At 38.5% G+C, this 20,057-nt stretch overlaps 2 long non-coding RNA genes across 2 annotated transcripts; one reads left to right on the top strand and one right to left on the bottom strand.

The window, feature by feature from the left end:
• Nucleotides 1-2,171: 2,171 nt before the first annotated feature.
• LOC146558616 (uncharacterized) lies at nucleotides 2,172-5,282 on the bottom strand. Its single transcript, XR_014888720.1, has 4 exons — nucleotides 4,500-5,282; nucleotides 3,971-4,123; nucleotides 3,520-3,609; nucleotides 2,172-2,946 (listed from the first exon to the last, which is right to left on the bottom strand). It is a non-coding gene; the product is annotated as an uncharacterized LOC146558616 (long non-coding RNA).
• Nucleotides 5,283-6,790: 1,508 nt separating this feature from the next.
• On the top strand, nucleotides 6,791-8,030 carry LOC146558615 (uncharacterized). The gene is made up of 3 exons (XR_014888755.1): nucleotides 6,791-6,912; nucleotides 7,031-7,179; nucleotides 7,889-8,030. It is a non-coding gene; the product is annotated as an uncharacterized LOC146558615 (long non-coding RNA).
• The last annotated feature ends 12,027 nt before the right edge of the window (nucleotides 8,031-20,057 follow it).

Here is a 20,057-nt window from a genome sequence, read left to right as displayed (position 1 = left end):
ACTCTGACTTACCCAGACTGTCCTTGGACTTTACCTTTGTGACCAATGCTGTTTAGAGTGGACCCATCATGCGTCTTTGTAGATCCATAAATTCATTTTTGTATTTACTTGAGTCACTTAAAGTGAGATGTCTCTAAGTGGTAACAAATAATGGATAGCCACGTTCTTTGACATCATACACAGAGTTGAACAAAGTGTATGAGATTTTGGCTCACAGGGATTTGCACAAATAGTAGCACATTTTTAAAAACTGTTTGCCATGTTTAATATCAATATCCCCTGCTGCACTGCTGTAACATTATATATAAAGTAGAAAAAAAAGCTACTATTTAAATTACTAGATTGCAGTTTAAGGAATTGCAAGTGGCTGATGTATGTTGATTATTTTTAGCAGTAATTGGGCCATCACGTTTTCCACACTTAATCATCTTGACAAATACTATATGGATAGCTACTGTATCTAGCACCCTTGCAGTATTATTAGTCATCAACCTAATGAAGCCTAATATCTGAATGTAAAAGATTTTATTTTTAGCTCAAGGTCCGGTGAGCTCACGCCGTGGCGACACATTTGGCCTTCCACAATTCACAAGAATCACTTTTCCTCCTAGAGTGTACACCTAATGCAGTGGTTCCCAAACCTTTTTCGCTAGGCCCCCCTTTGTTTTACAGGAAAAATGTTCGCGCCCCCCTCGCGCGCACACACGCACGCACTAACACATCCTCCAACCACACACACCCATATTTTGCTCCATTGCGGTTTATTTCACACCTCAAACATTTAGTAAACAATTAAGCAAATACAAGTAATCTGCAGGTAGTAATAAAATAAACGACTAACTCTTTTACGCTGCGTCCGCACCTACACGGGTATTTTTGAAAATGCAGCTGTTTCGTCCACACGTAAACGGCGTTTCGAATCACTGAAAACGGAGATTTTTTAAACCTTCTTTGCGTTTATGTGTGGACAAGGAATACAGAGTTCTTCATGCAATGTTCATGCAATGTTAAAGCTATGTGCACTGTTAGACTTTTCATCGCCACTTTACGGTAACATACTGGCGTCACTGTTGCCAGCTCTTACGGTAGCTTACCGTTCTGCAGGATGATACCGTTTTTTGCTGGTATGGTATAATACTCTTGGACAAATTATGGTAACGCACTGTAGCCTTTTTTACGGTATCTCACTGGCGACAGTGACGCCAGTGAGATACCGTTATGTCATAAATTACGTCAACAAAGTAACATCATACTGTGATTAAGAAATTGGTATACTACCGTTTATTCACGATATGTCACTGTAAGCCCGCTGCAAGGTAATAAACTGCAATATATTAACCAGTAACTTACCGTTATCACGCATCATCAGTACCAAAAATATTCATCTCTGCTAGAGGATACCGTGTCCCACACTGAAAAAAATATGTTGTTGGATTTACTTAATTCAATGGTGGACATTTGTTGCACACAGATGTTTTGCTTTGGCAGCAACTTAAACAATTGAGTTAAATTAACACAATTTATTCATGTTCAATAAACCTGTGCAGTTTGTGTTGATAAAATGTGACTTAAACATGTTTTGATGAAGTAATTTGAGCTCTTGAAATATTTTAATCCTTCACAATTTTCTCACTTTATCCCAACACCATTCAATAACTTTTACCCAATACTACTTGGTCACTTAAATACTACATGTTATCTTCAAATTACATTTTGCTATTATATTCTAGTATCAAATACACAATTTTCAAATGGAGGCCTTATAACAGATTATATTGTCCTCTTCCAAGATGGTTGCTGGCATCCACCAGTAACCTTTCAAAACAAAATGTCTAATTTCACTGCATTGACAGTAGGTAAAGAATTAAACTGACATTACTCCACTACTGAATCTACATAAATCAACAGTTAAATAATGTCAGTTCTTCCGTGTTCTCTGGAATCAATCACAGCAAAGAAATTAGACTCTTTCTTTTGAAAAATGTTGGGAAAGAACAAATCAAAACATTCTATTTAAGGCCTCTGACGTCAAGATTCAGTTAAACAACAATTATAACTAAACAATTTGAGGTAATGTTAGTTTCCATTAACATTAAATTAGGTTACTGAATTGGCAAACACCTTCCTATTAACATTACCCATTTTACCCCAATAACTAAAGAAATTAGCACTTGCAGGTCAAAACCTTTATTCAAGAGATGCAAAAATAACATTGATACAGTGACTGTCAAAAATTACAGCACTGATCATACTGTGACATCTTGGTTCAAAACAGCACACTTAGAAATATTCAACGTTCCTTACTTCAACTGAATGAAACTGAAAATACCATTTCACACGGCCCATATGGGATATTTAGACTGCATAACTGTTCATGCTACATCTCTTCACTAGTAAAAGAAAGAAAAAATACAAAGAGAAATTTAAAAATGCTGCCAAACAGAGAACTTGTACAGAGCAAAAGGAAAAACAAACAACAACAACAAAAAAACGGCTCGTCCTCATGGCAGTTGCAGTGTATATAAAAATGAACCCTGCGATCTGTTCCTGGAATTGAGCTTCAAAAATGCAGCAGAACAAGTGTGAGATTTAAATGTCTTCTCACCTAGAGCTGGTCACCTCACATGCATAACAGTGAGCTTTCGTTGCAGGAGCAGTTTTGTCTTAGTTGTGAACTTTTCTTGAGAGCTGAGTTGCTTCCAACTCCATTACCACCCTTTGAATCACCTCAAAAGTGTAGCAGAGTTGTGATGGGTAACTCATGTTGAAGGAATAAAAAAGGTCCAAACAGCATGGCTACTGCAAAGGTCACGTTATCCAGATCTTGAAGAACTACTATACCCTCGATGATGATGCCAACATCAGAAAAGTCATTGCCTGGTGCATCCTCTGGAGACAGATGTTCATTGTGGTTTTCTCAATCTGTGCAGTGGCCTCAGTCAAGTCCTGGTTAAACACAAAACATTTTTTTAAGATTCCCTTTTAAACTCATCTCTTTTGAATCTACCAGTTCTAATGTTAGAGTAATTTAAACCAATGCAAGCAACATAGTAAATAGCTATAGCCAAAGAGTGGCCTGCCATGCTGCCATTCATGGTCTAACAGAGTTTCTAAGAGAGGGTGAAAAACACAATTTTACATTAGTTTTTGTTAGAAAGACACCGGCCCATCAGAAATCCAGGTTTTGTCACTCAGAAGATGTTAGAATTTAGACTTTCAGCCCCACAATTTGGTTAGCTGTTGGTCTTTTTTTTTTTTCAAACAAAAGCTAATGTAAATATTGGTGGGATTTTCCTTTGTTCACTAGAATGACAAATTTAACGTTTTTTCACACTGATGTGACCCCTAATACAGGGGTGGGGCCTCAAGGGCCGGTGGCCGAGTTCACTACCAGGCCTCATGTGAACTTCAAATTATTAAAGAGGACTACTGGTCCTAACCAGTCCAATGAGGATCAAGTGGATAACTGAATGCATTTTTAAATGTTGCAAAGCCACAATCTACTCATAAAACACTCACCATGAACTCCTGCACCAAGATGTTGCAATTGTCTTTCACACAGATGCGGAGCACTTTGATGAGGGACTCCCTTCGAGCATTAATGTCATCCTAAAGTATTATAACAAAGAAAACAGAGATTTGTGAACTTTTCAGTAGCACAGAAGAAAATGATCCCAGACAAAAACTTAAACCAGTCAACATGCAACACCAGCATCTACAAAGCAATATCAAAAGTTCCTGTTTGACATCAACTTTATGGATATATAGTTTCCAGAACATTTATTTTTTTAAAAAGATCAATTTTTCTCAGTGGGCCAGTAAATGCATGACGAAAATTATGGCATCCTTTCGGTGGAATCAGTACTCACAGGTAATAGTTGACTGTTTCAATGGATGCAGCATAAAAATCTTTTACTGACCTAATGCAATACATATACACTTTGTAGTTAAAGAATTTTAAAGTTCTTACTGTCATTATGGCAGCTACATCCTTTAGCTTTGTGCCCTGTTCCCCCGATCACTTTGCAAACACTTTCAGCAGACTGTCAGAGAGAAACTCAGCTCCGTCAGAAACCTTGACTGTAAAGGCATGGTTGGGATGCACTGGAATGCTGCATTTCATCTGAAATGACATAAAATTATTTTGAAATAACAGCAGGCACTGTGCTTGGTTAATAATCAGTAATGTTTTGTTGAATAAAAACTGTGTTTCCAGATCTTATGGGATTAAAAAAATCCAAAGATGTTTATTTCTGATTTGCAACCCAAGAACCCACAAGTTACAACCTCATTTTAGTTCAAGTGTGCATTAATGTGAGTCCAGTAATCACCTTTCTGACAATACATACAGGTATAAGTTAAACCTATGGCAGATTTTGGATTTCTCAGTTGTATTAATAGGGTGGTCTATTTGAGTATGCATGCACCTAATAATTATAAAAAACCTATTATAATTAAGTTACAGAAACCTTAAGCGAAAATAGAATATACTTTCTTACCATAACACCTTGAACCCACAATCCATCAGCTGACTCCTGGTGAAATGCAGAATAGATGTGGTCTCTCAATGTGCATCAACAAAAACAAAAACAAAAACAAAAGGACAGCAGGTGAGGGCAGGAGGGGTAGGGATGTAAGCTAGCATAATACCGCTGATGATATTAGCTAAAGCTGTTCAATGTCCAAAATCTCACTAACACCACGGTGCAGTAAATACACAATGCAACTGAAGAGTCAGTTGACAAATCTATTCACACAGAAAACCAAATTATGTTATGAGTGCCTCGCAATTAGGTTTAATGTGATATTACGGCTCTTGTGCCAAAAACAAATTCAAATGAAAAAGCGCCAATTCTTTGACAACAGATAAAACAGCAAATAAGCTAACGGCTCTTTTTTAGCATGTTACATGGCGGCACTTTAGACGTTTAACTACATTTGGCTGAAATATGGTAAACATTAATTCAAAAAATCAAGACATACCAAAAAACGTAGAGTTGGCTTGACTTGACTGAGATGGATGCATTTTTTAAACCACGATCCAAAGCCCGCGAGATGAAATCACGCGTGGTTTCACGAGATTTAACGTTGTTATCTTATTGACTTACTTCACCTGAACATGATATGAACAATTTAATACACCCTTTCTGCATATCATGTAGTTTTTACACTATATAGTTACATTTATCTTTAAAACATGAGGCAATTGTGTTAAATACATGCAAGATGCTTACATAAATCCAAGAGATGGCCAGTCCCTTTTTTTCAGTGCAACAGGCGGTCATTTACTGTTTAACAGGTCGTAATTTACTGTAATTTCAATTAACAGTAACATACTGTAAGAGACTGGAGGGTTCCAAAAAAATTGGATGGCTAGATGGATGCATGGATGGATGGATAGGTAGATAGACACACACACAAAATATAATTCATGTGCTTTACACCACTTTATTTCAATTCTGATTTTTCCCTGCTGAAATACACATTTCCAAAATCAAAAACTGAAAAGAACTGAAAACATATTTTCATTGAGGAAGCACTTGTTTTTACTAAACCATGTAATCCATTATTTTCTCATATGGTTGTACAAACAATAATGATATTATGTCATATCCATATCATGGCAGACAACATGCTCAAGTGTTGGGTTTTCTTAGTTATATTTTGTAGGGTCTTAAACCTACAATGTGAAGTGCCTTGGCATTCATTTCGTTGGCACCATACAAATAAATTGAATTGTAATGAATACAATATCAAGCCCCACACTTCTGCCTTTATATACACTTTGTCCAAAATACTGGCTCACACCACCAAATCAATGCACAAAACAGGGTCCACAAGGACATGGATGAGCGTGTGTGGTGTGAAGGAACTTGACTGACCTGCACTGAACCCTGATCTTGCTTTGTGAACTGAGTTCATTGATTTGTAGGGTGAGCCAATACATGTGACAATTAAAGTGTAAGTAGCTGAAATAATTTTTAACAAACGGGTAAAAGAAGGGAAAAAAATCAAAACTGTTGCACTCAAAAAACCTATTGGACAGAGACAGCGTCTTGCAAGATGGCAAGAGAGCTTGTCTTCGTTGTTGCTCGTCTTGTGTAAATGTCCAGAAAGCATGAGCCATGGATCATCTGTGGAGACATGGGTAACAACACATTGGTCACTTAAATTATACAAGAAATTCACTAAAAATGGCAAAAACAGTTACCTAATTTGAAGTTCTCCACTCAAATTCAGTAAGCCACTGGAGGAAAGTTGTGACATGAGGGTTAATGTGAACAACCTTTCGCTTCACAGTGGTCCCATGTGAAGCGAAAGGTTCTAAAATATGTGGTTCAATTGCGTGCTGCGTACATAACCTAATGTCAGCTAGACCGAAATTAAAATGTAATATATTGTTAAAGTCACTAAAATGGCGCCTGAAGCCTGTTGTGATGTGAGCTCTGTGTCTGCTCTAGAAACTCTGAAATTCTGTAGATCTGAGCCGTACATTAAATACTCACATGAACCTGTACTTTGAATTCTGTATGAGCTGTATAAAATACAGCTATGCATAAGTGTTTTGAATGAATAATTAGATTAGATAACTCTTTATTGTCTAATATAGAAATGAATAGAAATGTGACATGAGAAGGTGTGTCTTTGACTGTTCCTGCATAACTTATTTTTGGACTAGTTGACAAGTTATGCTCCGGTCATTTGATGTTTCCAAGATAGATGTTCTTTTGTAATATAGTTAAATTTTCTTTGTATATTTCATTTATCCACCATCATACATCATACATACAAGCTAAGAAGAGGTCGTTATACTAACAAGAGGTATCAACGCCGGGCCAAAGTTCAGCACATGGTTAAAGTTTGTAATCCAGCCAGGGTGTAAATATCACTCAGCAGCCAGAGCTGAAGCAGGTAGCATCAACACATAAATCTACTCTACCCGGCTTAAATCACAAGAGCACCTCTGACCAAAAAGCTGTAGATTTTTCTTGTTTGCACAAATTAATCCAGATTCACATTGTGTTCACAGCTCCAACAAAATGAGGAAGAGGAGGGGGAGAAACACAATTAGGTTGAATTACAATTGGATGGAAGGCGAGGACAAGGAGAAGGAAGCTTAGGATGAGGAAGAAGAGAAGCAGCAGGAGCATCTTTAGAGATCCCTTTGATGTCATTGAGGTTTGTTTCATTAACATGGTCCTCTCACAAAGAAAGATGACTTGTTTTAGTTCACCTATTTCCTGTATTAAATAGTGATGTGCAAAATGTTGTGAAAAACCATGGAGCAGGTACGTGTAGTGCATCTGCAGTTAAATGAACATCAAATCTCTAAGACAGACTGAAATCTGTATATTTATCACCCTTATGATAAAACCCATGTCAGCCATTGGTTTATGGACTTTGTATTTTGAAGCCTCAACATTTGCTTTATTGCTGTTGCTATGTTGGGACCATATTAGGATGAGGGATCAGAATCTGGAGTCATGCACGCTATTGTTTCATTTAGTGTGTATCCATAAGATTCGTACAGCAGATCCAAGTTGTGCCTTGAAAACAGGAAAGTCGTCTGCATAGAGGAGAACTTTAATAGCAGGCTTGTACAAAGTGAGGCTTTGTGCTCATATTTGCTGCAAACACTCGTTTTACCCTGTTTTGATGCAGAATTCATTTGAAATCAGGCAAGAACTGGACTTGTTTTTTATAATGTGTTCTTCTGAATTGATTGTGTATCGCATATGTTTGATTTGACTTTCTGCAAGACAACAGTCGTCCACTGGCCAAAAAAGTTTTCCAAATACCTCCACGTGATCTAGCCTGGATTTAGAAAAGAATAACACAAAAAATCTGCACCTCCTGCTTCAGATGCAATTTGTGTTTCTGTGTTCAGAGGCAGCGGCAAGAGGGGAGACCTCGGCTCATCCAGCTGGAGAGCCTGACCAGGAGGAGTCGAACATTAACTCAGCTCTTCCAGGGCACCCTGCAGACTCGGCTGTTGGCATTGGCGAGGGATGACGTGAACATCCAACTGGTCCATCACAGGTCAACTGCAGGTATGCGAGTCAGACCTTCTGAGGAGGGTTTCACTTTTCTCTCTTCTTTATAATTGACTCTTTTCTCTCTCTTTCAGCTCCTTGTCTCAGAGTGGGAGGGATTTGAAGCACAAAGGGAGGAACTTGTCATTTGGTTGGCTGATATGGATGTCCGCCTGAGTGAGGTTGACCAGCTGACAGGAAACACCAGTGAAAAACTGAAACAACTGCAGGTGTGGGCTTGTTTTGATATGACATATATTTGATATGATACATACGTCAGAGACATTATCCTAAACTGGACTAACAAAGGACCATGAGTACAACATGAAACGTACATTACATGGCGTAAGGCTGAAGTTCATTGATCATTTTAATCATAAACTTGTTGAAATATTTTTATTGAACATGCAAGCATCTGCTGATGAAAATGTGTTGATTTATTGGTCTGTTATGAAGCTATTGCTATTTCTAATGTGTTTTATCACTTTCTGATGTTTTATTAATTAAACAATACATGTATTAATTGTGTTATCTATAGATACAGTATTTATATATATTTATTTATAGTATAGTAAAAATGTTTAATTATTACTGTTTAAAACACTAATATGTGACATGTATTAGTAGTGATGTTGTGCTGAGTGTTAAAATGCCTTTTTGTCTTTTGGTAACTACAAAATGACAATAAACCATTAATATATGTCTATGCTGTGCTCGTATTTATTTTACCCTACTCAAATTCAATTTGTGATACATTTTATTTTGAAAGATTTAAAATGGTTTTTTTAAAGAACCATTTGAAGGATCTTTTTAAAAATGGTTCTTTAAGAACCATTTTTAAAAAGGTTCTTTGAAAAACCATTAAAGGTGTCCCAAAGAACCATTTCTTGATGGTTCTTTGGGACACCTTTAAAGGTTCTTCAATGAACCACTGAAAGAAATGGTTCTTCAAAGAACCATTGTTTGAAAGGTTCTTTGTGGCACCAAAAAAGGTTCCTCTATGGCATCAGTCTAAAGAACCACTTTTGGTTCCAGTTGGCACGTTTATTTTTCTGAGTGCAGTCTTTCTGCTCATCCCAACCTTGGAGGTACATTTTGTTCCCTCTTCAGGGTTTATCCTTACAAAAAACCTTGCACACGCTGACTCCTGGTATTCCAGGTTCAATACATAGAATGAACCAAAGAAGACTGACATTGCATCAGCAAAGATGTTCTCTTTGTCCAGCTCAACAATTACACGCCCCTCTGCACTCACCATCCAGCAGGTGGCGGTCATTGAACTTTGTCCTTAAATGTTATAGGGGCAACATGTTGTCATTATGCAACATAAAATAATTTCAATACTTCACTTCTTCACACTGTCTAGATAGTCATAAAGCAAATAGCTATGTACAGTTAATTATTAATGGCCTTATGTACATAAGTCCGTTTTAACATATTATAATTGTACATAATTGGGAATTACATTAAACACACCTAGCAAAGAGTCAGACCAATTAAATTACCGGAGATGAATCAACTGTATGGTTATTTTGGAGTTTATAGTTTGTGCTGCTGTTAAACTTTACAGTATTGACTTCAGTATTTTTGCTGTTGGTGTAGCTAGACTACTATGTTGATCAATAATATGTAATGTGAAATTTGATATTGTTACTTTGCTGGATTCACTGAGACACATGTCCAACAACCTTGGTTTATAAAGGAAATTACAGAAATTTGAGCTAACAAAACAGAGACTGGATACCTGTGTCCACGAAAAGCTCCTGTGCCAAACAGAAATTTTAATATGGTCTAATCAGCTCTATTTCATAAATGACTTCTTACCAAGCATAATCAGCCTTGGGGTGCTTGGCAAGCTTTTAACATGCAAACTGAACAATATAAATTTGCGTGCACTGAAGCCACAAAATTTAGAAATACACATAGTTGGAAAAAGTTCAGTGTGTGGAGGTAATGTAATAACGACAGGAGAGGTCTCAGTGTCTCACTCCAACTTTATTAACTCTCTCAGAACTTCACATATATTGAGCGCCAAAATCTCCACCCCAACACTTCCCTTCAACTTGGGTGTGAGTGGAGCCACCTGGTGGTCCGCCACAAGTGACCAATTACCTTTCCTGAATGACATATGCAATGCAAAAAAATAAGAGTATTGTCAATAGGGACCAATTCCCAGTTTTTACATGATCAAAATTATTCACAAAAGGCTTCAATAAACAGAAAATGTGTTCCTACAAGAGAACAGTGCACAAAAATGAAAAGATATTTGAGCTCGACGCTTTAATGGGTTTAACATGACTTAGTCAGCACTCCGCACCGTACAGGTAGTACAAGCACACCTGAAAACACTGACCAGCTAACAGCTTTAAGCATTTGGGCGCAACCTCGGTAGTTCACCGATTCACCTGTTGCAAACGTCCAAGTTTCTATCAAGTCTCATAAATCCATCGGCAACTATTACCTAACTAGTCTTTTGAGTCTCCACATTCATAGCTATTGACATTTTGTCTTAGCATTTGAATGAAAATATCCTGGTAGGGTAGCTTAAAAGTCAAAACAAACAGTAATAAGAACGCATTTCGGACTTCTCTCGAATGAGTGAAAAACACACTTACCTTCAGACTGATTAACTGGTTCCGATCCAACTTTAATGTGTCCCATGTCAGTCCTTTTTAGGGAAAAAGTGTTAAGTGGTTTCATTTAATTTTGAGATACTCCTGCATGGATGAGCAATTTGGAGTCTAGCAGAGTTATCACGAATAGCATATGATCTTCAGATATAATCCATTCAACCTTGCATTTAATCCGATTGAACATCCAGTTACCTCTGACCACTTCTAAGTTGCACATGTTAACGGTCTCATCATCACTCTGTGCTGCAGTGAACTGGATCTGTGGCACAGAATAGTTGATGGTCATGTTGTTCTCCTGCTTTGCAGCTTTGTTTGAGTCTGAATTGCGTCTTAAACGTGTAAAACTAGAAGAAGCAGATCAATATTTTCTTCTTGTTTCTTATTTAATGGTGGTTGGCAACCAGCGAAAGGAGCATTAACCACCTCGAGCAATATTTTCTATCCCCATTGTTGTTTAGAAAGTGAATACCCGACGTGTGCGTCATACGTCACATTGTACATCAGGTGAAGGTGTGGTGTCGGCTATCGCACCTGTCACACAATACGGTAATATTACGTTGAAGCACAGTACGTATCACTCCGCGAGCAGTGTTGCCAACTTAGCGACTTTGTTGCTATATTTAGCGAGTTTTCAGACCCCTTAGCGCTAAAAAAAGACGTGAAAGCGCGTATTGCTTTTACTCTCAACAAGCAGCGGGTGCTGTAACGCAGTCAGTTCTTCTTTTACTCTTATGCTGTTTTGTGGATCACAAGGTTTAAAACTACTTATAAACACACACACACAAAGTAACTCCACCAGAGTGCCTATTTCGGGTCACTTTTGCCGGTCCAAGCCCGGGTAAAGGAGCAGGGTTGGAATTGTGAGATTAAAAAAACAATAATTGCTAAAAGAAATTTAATTTGTAGTTCTAAATAAACTCTAAATGCATTTAGGACGTTTTTTACTCACTTTATGTCTCTTCCACAATGTTATTTCTCTCTCCAACAACATAGGTTACAATTAGATTAGCATGACCAATTATGCAACCAATTATGCAAATTAAGCGATGACGTCATTTAGCGACTTCTAGCGACTTTTAGGACAACCAATAGCGATTTTCCTTACTGAGGAGTTGGCAACACTGTCCGCAAGGCTCCTCGGTACCCGTAATGCTCCAACAATCCATCAAGCCGGTGCAGCTCCGTAGCTTAGCAAAGTCGTACTAAAACATCTTTTGACAGATTGCTGAGCGCCGTGTTCCACATAAAATCGGTTCGCGGTCATCAAGCACAACCAGATTCATACATAGGGCGCGCTGTCGATTTTTGAGAAAATGAAAGGATTTCAGGCCGTGCATGGCGTTAGCGTGGTTAGCTCATTAGCGTGGTTAGCTCGTTAACACGTTGACGCCGTCCAGCCCCACGCACGGGGCGATGCGCAGTAACACGTTAAGGGAGATTTGCCGTGTCCATCTTGTTGCTGCCTGCAGGTGAAGCAATGGGGGAGGAGGGGGAGCTGTGTTCAGTGAAGGAGAGGCGAGGCCGAGTAACGTTGTGTAAAGACAAAAGCGGACGAAAGAGAGGCAAACTTGTGGCTCCACAATTATAACGTAACATAGACTATATCGATATAAAAGATATTGTCACATCTTATATCTCGTATAAAAATATATCGATATTTTTAAAAAACTCGATATATCGCCCAGCCCTACTGGCCATACAAAAAATAAGTATACTTCAATTATATTTCCCAAGTATACCTTACCTAGTACGTATACTAATAATGCTTCTTGGGACTATATTGGCCCCCATTTTAGTACATAACAGTATTCTTGAAATTAACTTTTAGATGTACTTTTTGTTCACCATAATTGTACTAGCATAATGTCATAATGTCTACAAGAGTATAATTAAAATATACTCGACTATCACAATACTAACCGTACAAGTATACTATTAACTAATAGTGTTACTAATGTTTCACATTGTTTGACTAAACAAATACATTTATTAATATATGAGGTTCCATTCAGTTCAAGGAATTAAATTTTAGTGTGGCTGCAACTTACTCCTTAAGTTAAAAATGATGCTGTATATTGTAGTTTATATGTTATACTACTTTCACAGTGAATCACATTTTATAGTAATACACTCTGAATGAGGATTTAAGTAATTACTCTTAGATCTACAGTAGAAAACAACAGAAATCTGGATGGTGTAATAGTATAATCTCAGTAACATCACCAATTGTTACATTTGCTGTATTTTACAGCTGTTTCCATGAGTACGGTGAGTTACCGTAAAAATAATGTAATCGCATGGAATTTTCCCACAATTACATGCAAATTACAGTACTAAACTGCTAACATCCTTTAGAGTTTTTTACTGTTGATTTTGCAGTACTAAGCTATGGAAATTACTGCAAAGGCTAACAGTGTGCCTTCTTTCAAGTCACGCTGTGCGCCACGTTATTGTTTACATGAGATGAATTGCAGAATAGCAGATAGTCAGATTAACAGTATTTTGTCTCTATCGTCAGGTTTTACACGCTTTTACACATACACATGCAATTACTGTCCCTCCATTTAGAAAGGCAGAGGCATCACAGTGTAATTATTTTGCATGTAATTGTTTTTTTTTCCTGTGTAATAATATTCAACATTACTATCAATACCTTTTTAAAAAAATGCCTCTCTGTGCAAAATGGGTTTAAAAACATAAACATACTGTTTCCCATACCGGCATTTAGACAGGGGGAACAAATTGTGGCAGGAACAGCCTGATATTATTTTTTTTATCCTGCTGTAACTTTACTGTATAAAGAGCTAACATCTCTAAAATGTCAGGAGTAGTTAGTTATTACAAGAAGTGTTTGTGAACTAAAAATCAAGAATGTAGGATACTGTTTGTCCCTGATTTGGAGAGCCCAGTGCGTGCTCCTGACGAAGGGAAAACCAATTCTGCCGGGGAGACCTACCTTGGCACTTGTGCAGGTGAAGCCAAAGGGCAGATATGCTTCACCATATTTTCTAGTCTTTGGCTTAGAATGAAGTTGGTTTGGAAACATATTCAGCAATGCTTCATCTCCTGCTTTGCGTTTGTGTGGGAGCCCGTGCTAGCAGTGTCCAAGCTTTGTTTTTTTTGTTTTTTTTTCCCTTTTCATGCCGTGCCCCCCTGCAATGGCTCTGCGCCCCCCCTAGGGGGTGGGCCCCACACTTTGGGAAGGTCTGACCTAATGGGTCTTCCCCCACATTTTCTTAGGGTAACGGACACATTTGTGGATTTCTTATTAGTTTATGTGTTAGTTTGAGCTGGCATGAGCTACTATGCCATTACGTTCTGGTTGTGAAATATCTCGACTGCTGTTTAATGGTTTGTTTGTACTCCTGGTCTTTTTGGAACATTTTAGTAGAAGTGTCTCACAGATAACATGGCCTGCTGTGTTTTACAGAGCATCCAAGAAGTTTGCCCTCCAGGGAGTGAATTCTTGTATTTTATTATTTAATAGTAATGATCAGAGACGTATGTCTGTGTATTATACATTTTATGGCTGCAGCTTGCTAACCACACTTGTTAGCATTAGTTGATAACTTAGCATGGCTCCTTCTCAACCAAATATAGTGACCATCACAGTCCACAGTCCATTGCAGTCCAAAAACTCATACATACTCACACACTATGTGCATTTGTGCTTCTGTTTCTGTGTCTTTAATGTATACTTTATACTTTATTGATCCCCGTGGGGAAATTCCTCTCTGCATTTAACTCATTCACTCAGTGAAGCAGTGGGCAGCCATTGGTTGCCCGGGAAGCAGCGTGTAGGGACGGTACCTTGCTCAGGGGTACCTCAGGGTTTGTTCATGGATCAAGCTCTCATTGAATTATTGGAATATCTGAATAGAACAAAGTAATTGTAAATGTTATTGATAACACTTGTATTTCCACTATAACAGATCTCAGACCACTGGACTTTTCTAGCAAAAGCTCTGGATATGCCAAAACCCCCCCCCAAAAAACCCATAACCCATAATTAAAAACTCAAATCATTATTGGCTTATGAGTTGGAAAAATCAGCTTGAACTAACTTCTCTCACTGGTTATATCTTTGTTTGCTGTATAAGCTGCCTCTGTGCCCTTGTATTACACACCCACTCAGACACACACAGTACTGCTCTTTCCCTTCTCACCTCTCTGCTTCTCCTCCTATCTGCTTTGTCTCCGTCTCTATCTCTGTGATTGGCTAATGACACTATTCCAGATGGCTCGCCTACTGTGGTGTGTGTGCGTGTGCGTGCTGGCCAGGTTTGAAAAAGATCTTTCATCTTCTTCTTTCTCTGACAAAGGAATCAGTCCAGTCAGCACAGCTGTCCATCTGCTTCCTCTTTTCCACAGTCTCGATTAATCCTAATGTCGTGCTGCACGGCTCAGCATTGGCCCGTGCTCTCCCCCACCGCTCTATTTATTCTCGCTTTCTTAACCTATCACTCTTCTGCAATGGTTTCTTCTCGTACAGTCATATTCTCTTTCCTCTCACTCTGATCCTCGCATTCTCCTCCCACTCCCTCACTGGCTTGCTCTCTTGCCTCTTGCCTTCTGCTCCATCATTGTTTTCTCCCATCTTCTCCATTTCCCTTCTGTTTCTCTCTTTTTTCTCCTTCTCTGTTTCTGTCCCCCTCCCTTCTCCTCTCTACCCTCAGTCCTTAGTCTTTTCATTGCTGTGTAACAGAGAGTGACATGTTTGGCAGTTTTTCTGCTTTCTCCTCTCATAAGGAATTACTGTCCTGACCTACTTCCATGTGCAGCAGCTGCCTCATACACATGGCTGAGGCACCAGTTGTGTCACTAACTGTCACAGCAAAGGATGTTCAAAATACCTGACTGTCCTGTTGTCATCGCATGATATCAATTCTGTAAATACAGCACAGTATTATGGCAGTTGGCAAAAGAGTCCCAGCATTTAATCCAATCATTCCTGTTTGTGAGACAGAAGACACTGAGAAAACATATATCTACACAGAAACTGTTCTCCTACATGATTTTAGTTCTCTCTGAAAACATCCTCATCCTTACTGTAATGCTATATTTGGAAATACCAATGCTAATAATTCAAACTTTTCTGTGTGTAAACTCAGTTAAAATCAGTTCTTTTTATATAGCCCAAATTCACAACAGCAGTTGCCTTAACCCTTTGAGATCCACACCAAGAAAATAAACAATGGAAACATTTTTGCTTGCATTTCTTATTGATTTGTGTGAGTAATAACCACAATCAATAATTTTTTTTCAATAGACCCTGTAGTTTTTAAAATGTTAATCTCTACCAAATGGTTGAGATGTCACTTAATGGTAAAAGTATGAAATGTCATGCAAATACAAGTACATTAGATAATACAGTTGAAAAAATCAAATAAAGGGCCAAATTATAATTAAATTAATAACAAAAACTATCCAGGGCATTGGATACAGTTTATTTCTAGTAGCATGCCAGTGAACATTGCTGTTTTCATTCCATCAAAAGAAAGTATTCTATCAAACAACAAAATGCATATTTTTTAAATCTGCAAATGTGAAAAATGTGTAACAGCACAAAATACTCACATTCAGGCCACTTGTGATTGAATTCTACTGTGCAAAATCATGTTTGTTTTAAAAATAAAAACCTAAAACAGTGCAAATCAAGCACAGCTGCTTGTGGTTTTGATCGTTGGGGTGTTAGGGTGTAGCATTTATTCTGTAGTCTTGGAGAGTTGAATCATGGTTGTCCAACTCTAGGTGCTGGCTTGTTAACTTGGTTCAGACACAGCCAGGTGGAAACCTTTTGAGAGCCATCGGTTACTGGTCCAGTAGGGCACAGTCTCTCTTGTAGACCAGGTATTCAAGTCAAGGATGTAGCCGAACAGTGGAATATGCCATCTCCTTAACTTGTAACTTATAACTTGCCTTATACAGGTGTAATAGCATATCAGAAAGCGTCATTTCTCCCATATGCTAATTATATACAGGGATGAGTGATGGGCATGGAATGGTGATCTTTGCATTGGACTCTTTGCTCTACCGTTTGACTGATGAAAGAGGCATGAACCCACAGGCATTGTTTAGAAGGTTGACACATTTCTTGTCAAACCATTTTATTGCACTCAGACCTTCATCAGACCTGTAATAACAGGCTCCATGGCCCTTCTTCATCAGGTCTTTGTCTGCCATCAGGGGAGCTCCACGGTGCTGTTTGGTCATACAGTACCAATGGACCTGACACCCAAGGAGGTGTGCAAGTTCTGGACCAAGCTGAAACTTGTGAAGAGCTGAGGTTCTTTTATGGGTTTGCACACAGTTTTTTTTACAACTTTGGCCCCTAGAGGTAGCTTCTGTTCTTTTTCACTGAGGGGAGCATTGAAGAATGTAGATCCCCTTTGATACACAGCAAGTCGTGGATGATGCCAGATGAACTTGCTTGGCAGAACAATTTAAAGCCCCACTCATCTGGTTTGTTGGCAATATATTGGTGGAGAGTGCCAGCCTTGTTGGCTTCATATATATGAAACCATGACCTCAAACACACTGTGGTTGAAGATGGATGGTATCATGAGTATCATGCCACAGGACCATGTGATTTTTAGCCATATAATTGTTTCGCGTCCATATAGTACATATAGTAATTATAATTTTGACAATTTAGTAATATTAATTTAAAACTACTGTAATTTGGTTAAAAGGTAATCAGTTGTGATATTTGTGATTTCCACGTGTTATTCTTGATTTTTACAATATTTACTAACATTAACTCAGAAAGTTACAAAAATGAGTTACTGAGGAAATTATTTCAGCATATTCTTGCTGTGCTAACACTTGATGTGATTTATGAATAGCAATGGATAAACAAAATGGGTCTAGTGGCCTGATTTTATGGCAAATAATCAATTTTAGTAACATTTAGGTTATGTTAGCAGTAGCACCATAAAGGAACAAATCAACCGTTTGGTTGAGCACTTTTAAAAAAAAAATCTTAAACATTTAATTTCACTTTTTTAATGCTGTCAAGTGACATACATCTGTTTAGTAAGTCCTCTAACACTATCATATATAAAAAAAAAATTATATCTTCCTATCTTAGTTTCATCAAAAAAACTCAAAATATGTTGGATGGTTTTTTGTTTCTGACTTCCTGGTTGGAGAGGTATAAGAAGAGCCAACAGTTTCCATTCACAGTGCCTTCTGGTGGATTCTTTTTTGGCATTACAGATGTAAACCAATTGGTAGAAAAGACTCAACAAGGTATGGCAATTTCAGTGAAAGCCTCAGTTAGATATAGGGACTGAAAATGTGCTCTACCAATTGGTTGAGCAGAACTCTAAAGCTGCTTAATATTGTAAGGTAAAGAAAGAAACCGCAGCAATCACGCACACAAGCACTTGGCGACAGTGGGAAGGAAAACTCCCTTTTAATGGGAAGAAACCTTTGGCAGAACGAGGCTCAGGGAGGGACAGTGATCTGCTCTCACTGGTTGGGAGTCAGGGGAGAGACAAGCATTCGGAAAGGGAAAGGATGAATGAAGAAGAAATGGTCAGGGCATCATGCATAGGAAACTCCCAGCAGCAGTTCAGGGTCTCCTGACCCAGCCCCAACTGTAAGCTTTATCAAAAAGGAACGTTTGAAGTTTAATCTTGAAAGTAGGGAGGGTGTTTGTCCACTTATTCCACTTTGGGAGCTTGTTTCATAGTAGGTGTCTGAAGAGTCTGCCTCCCAGTCTACTCTGGTCTTCGGCCTGCTCCACAACTGTTCAACCTACCCAACGTATTTTCCCAGGTGGCTGTAGCTCAGGAGGTAATCCAGTTTTGAGATCCTTCTCAGACGCCTTAACTCCCAGTCACATCCTGGGCCATTTGACCTCCATAAATCACATGATAGGGTGGGGCTAGGTTTCACAGTGGGTTCACCTGAAACCTTGGCTGATTGTGACCCACACCTGCTTTTACACCTTGGTTCGTGTGATTAGGTGGAGGATCAACAGGGGGTTCATGACTCTCTTGGGGACACTCCCATAGGGCTTAAAATCTGGAACTCTCCACCAGTTGCTTTTAGAACTGAAGAAGCTTCTCAGATGAGAGGTGAAATGCTTCAAGGAAACTTAAAGAAGTCCAGACACTTTCCTTTCCAAGCTCAGACCTCAGGATATAGAGCAACTATTAATTGGAAGGTTAGTGGTTTGATCCCTGTCTGTGTCAGACTTCATGCCAAATATCCCAGTAACATAGCAGGCCCTAAAGACACCCATCAGAATTTGAATGCTACATACAAAATACCTAAAAGAACATGCTTGGGTGAATGAAGCATGTTGTAGGTAGAGTAGAAAGCCACTATATAATAACCAGTCCATTTACACTTCAGAAGCACATGCAGAGCTGAGTTAGATTACCCCCAATTATTCACAGATTTAAACTAATACATTGTGTATGAGTGAATGTGCAGGCACACATGTATTCAGGGAATGTATCCTTAAAACGTTTCTCTTTATAACTCTTCTGTCACAGGCAGCACGTTTAGAATTAGTTTTGTATTATCCATATTTTTATTATTTGTTGTTTAGGCAAACTGTGACAGTTGCAAACATCAACACTTTGTAGTGTACCAACACTGTGGGTGTCTTTCTGTTCTTGTAGATTTAGCTCAGAGCATAGGGCACTGTCAGAAATCTGTTTTTGACCGTACTGGGTCTCCTGTTTTGCAGTAATAAGAAGACCAATTTGTAAGAAAAGTGAAAAAATGCAAGTAAATAATATATTTTGGCATTATTATTTATCTAGTCAGAACAGATCTTAGGCTACGTTCACACTGCAGGCGAAAGCGCATCAAATCCGATTTTTTTGATCCTATGCGACCCATATCCGATCATGCTATGACAGTGTGAACGGCGCAAATCCGATATTTTCAAATCCGATCTGGGTCACTTTCGTATGTGGTACTGAATCCGATACATATCCGATGTTTTAGAAAGCGACTGCTGTTTGAACGGTCAAGTCGCATTAAATCCGCCTTTTACGTCACCGACACAAGACTGAAGCCAATTATCAGCGCCAGAGAAGCGCCCGAGAAGACATCGCGAACGCTTCCTGGCCATCCAGTGTAGATGTCAGTGAAACTGTTGGGAAGACAACATAAACATTTTATTTGTACTGTATAATCTGCAGATTCTGACAGAAATCTACAGCTATCCTTTGAAGCACCGCTCCTCTCTTAAACGGCGATAAGGATCATTATTAGGTTATCTACATTATTATGTAAATAACAAAATAACTTAAAGCAAAAATTGGGAAACGTGAAGTCCGAAGTCTTTATATTAAGGGCCATCAGTCAAACAATATTGTTGCTCTGGGTCTAAACAGAGCGCGTTGTGTGTGACATCTTCTTTTGCGCA

This window comes from Mchenga conophoros, linkage group LG15 (assembly GCF_057382185.1).
Source record: "Mchenga conophoros isolate Kocher_MC1m ecotype Shallow Benthic linkage group LG15, M_conophoros_male_GT1.1, whole genome shotgun sequence".
Classification (NCBI taxonomy): Eukaryota; Metazoa; Chordata; class Actinopteri; order Cichliformes; family Cichlidae; genus Mchenga; species Mchenga conophoros.
Note: the sequence above shows the minus strand (reverse complement) of the source record. Positions and strands in the feature narration are given on the sequence as shown.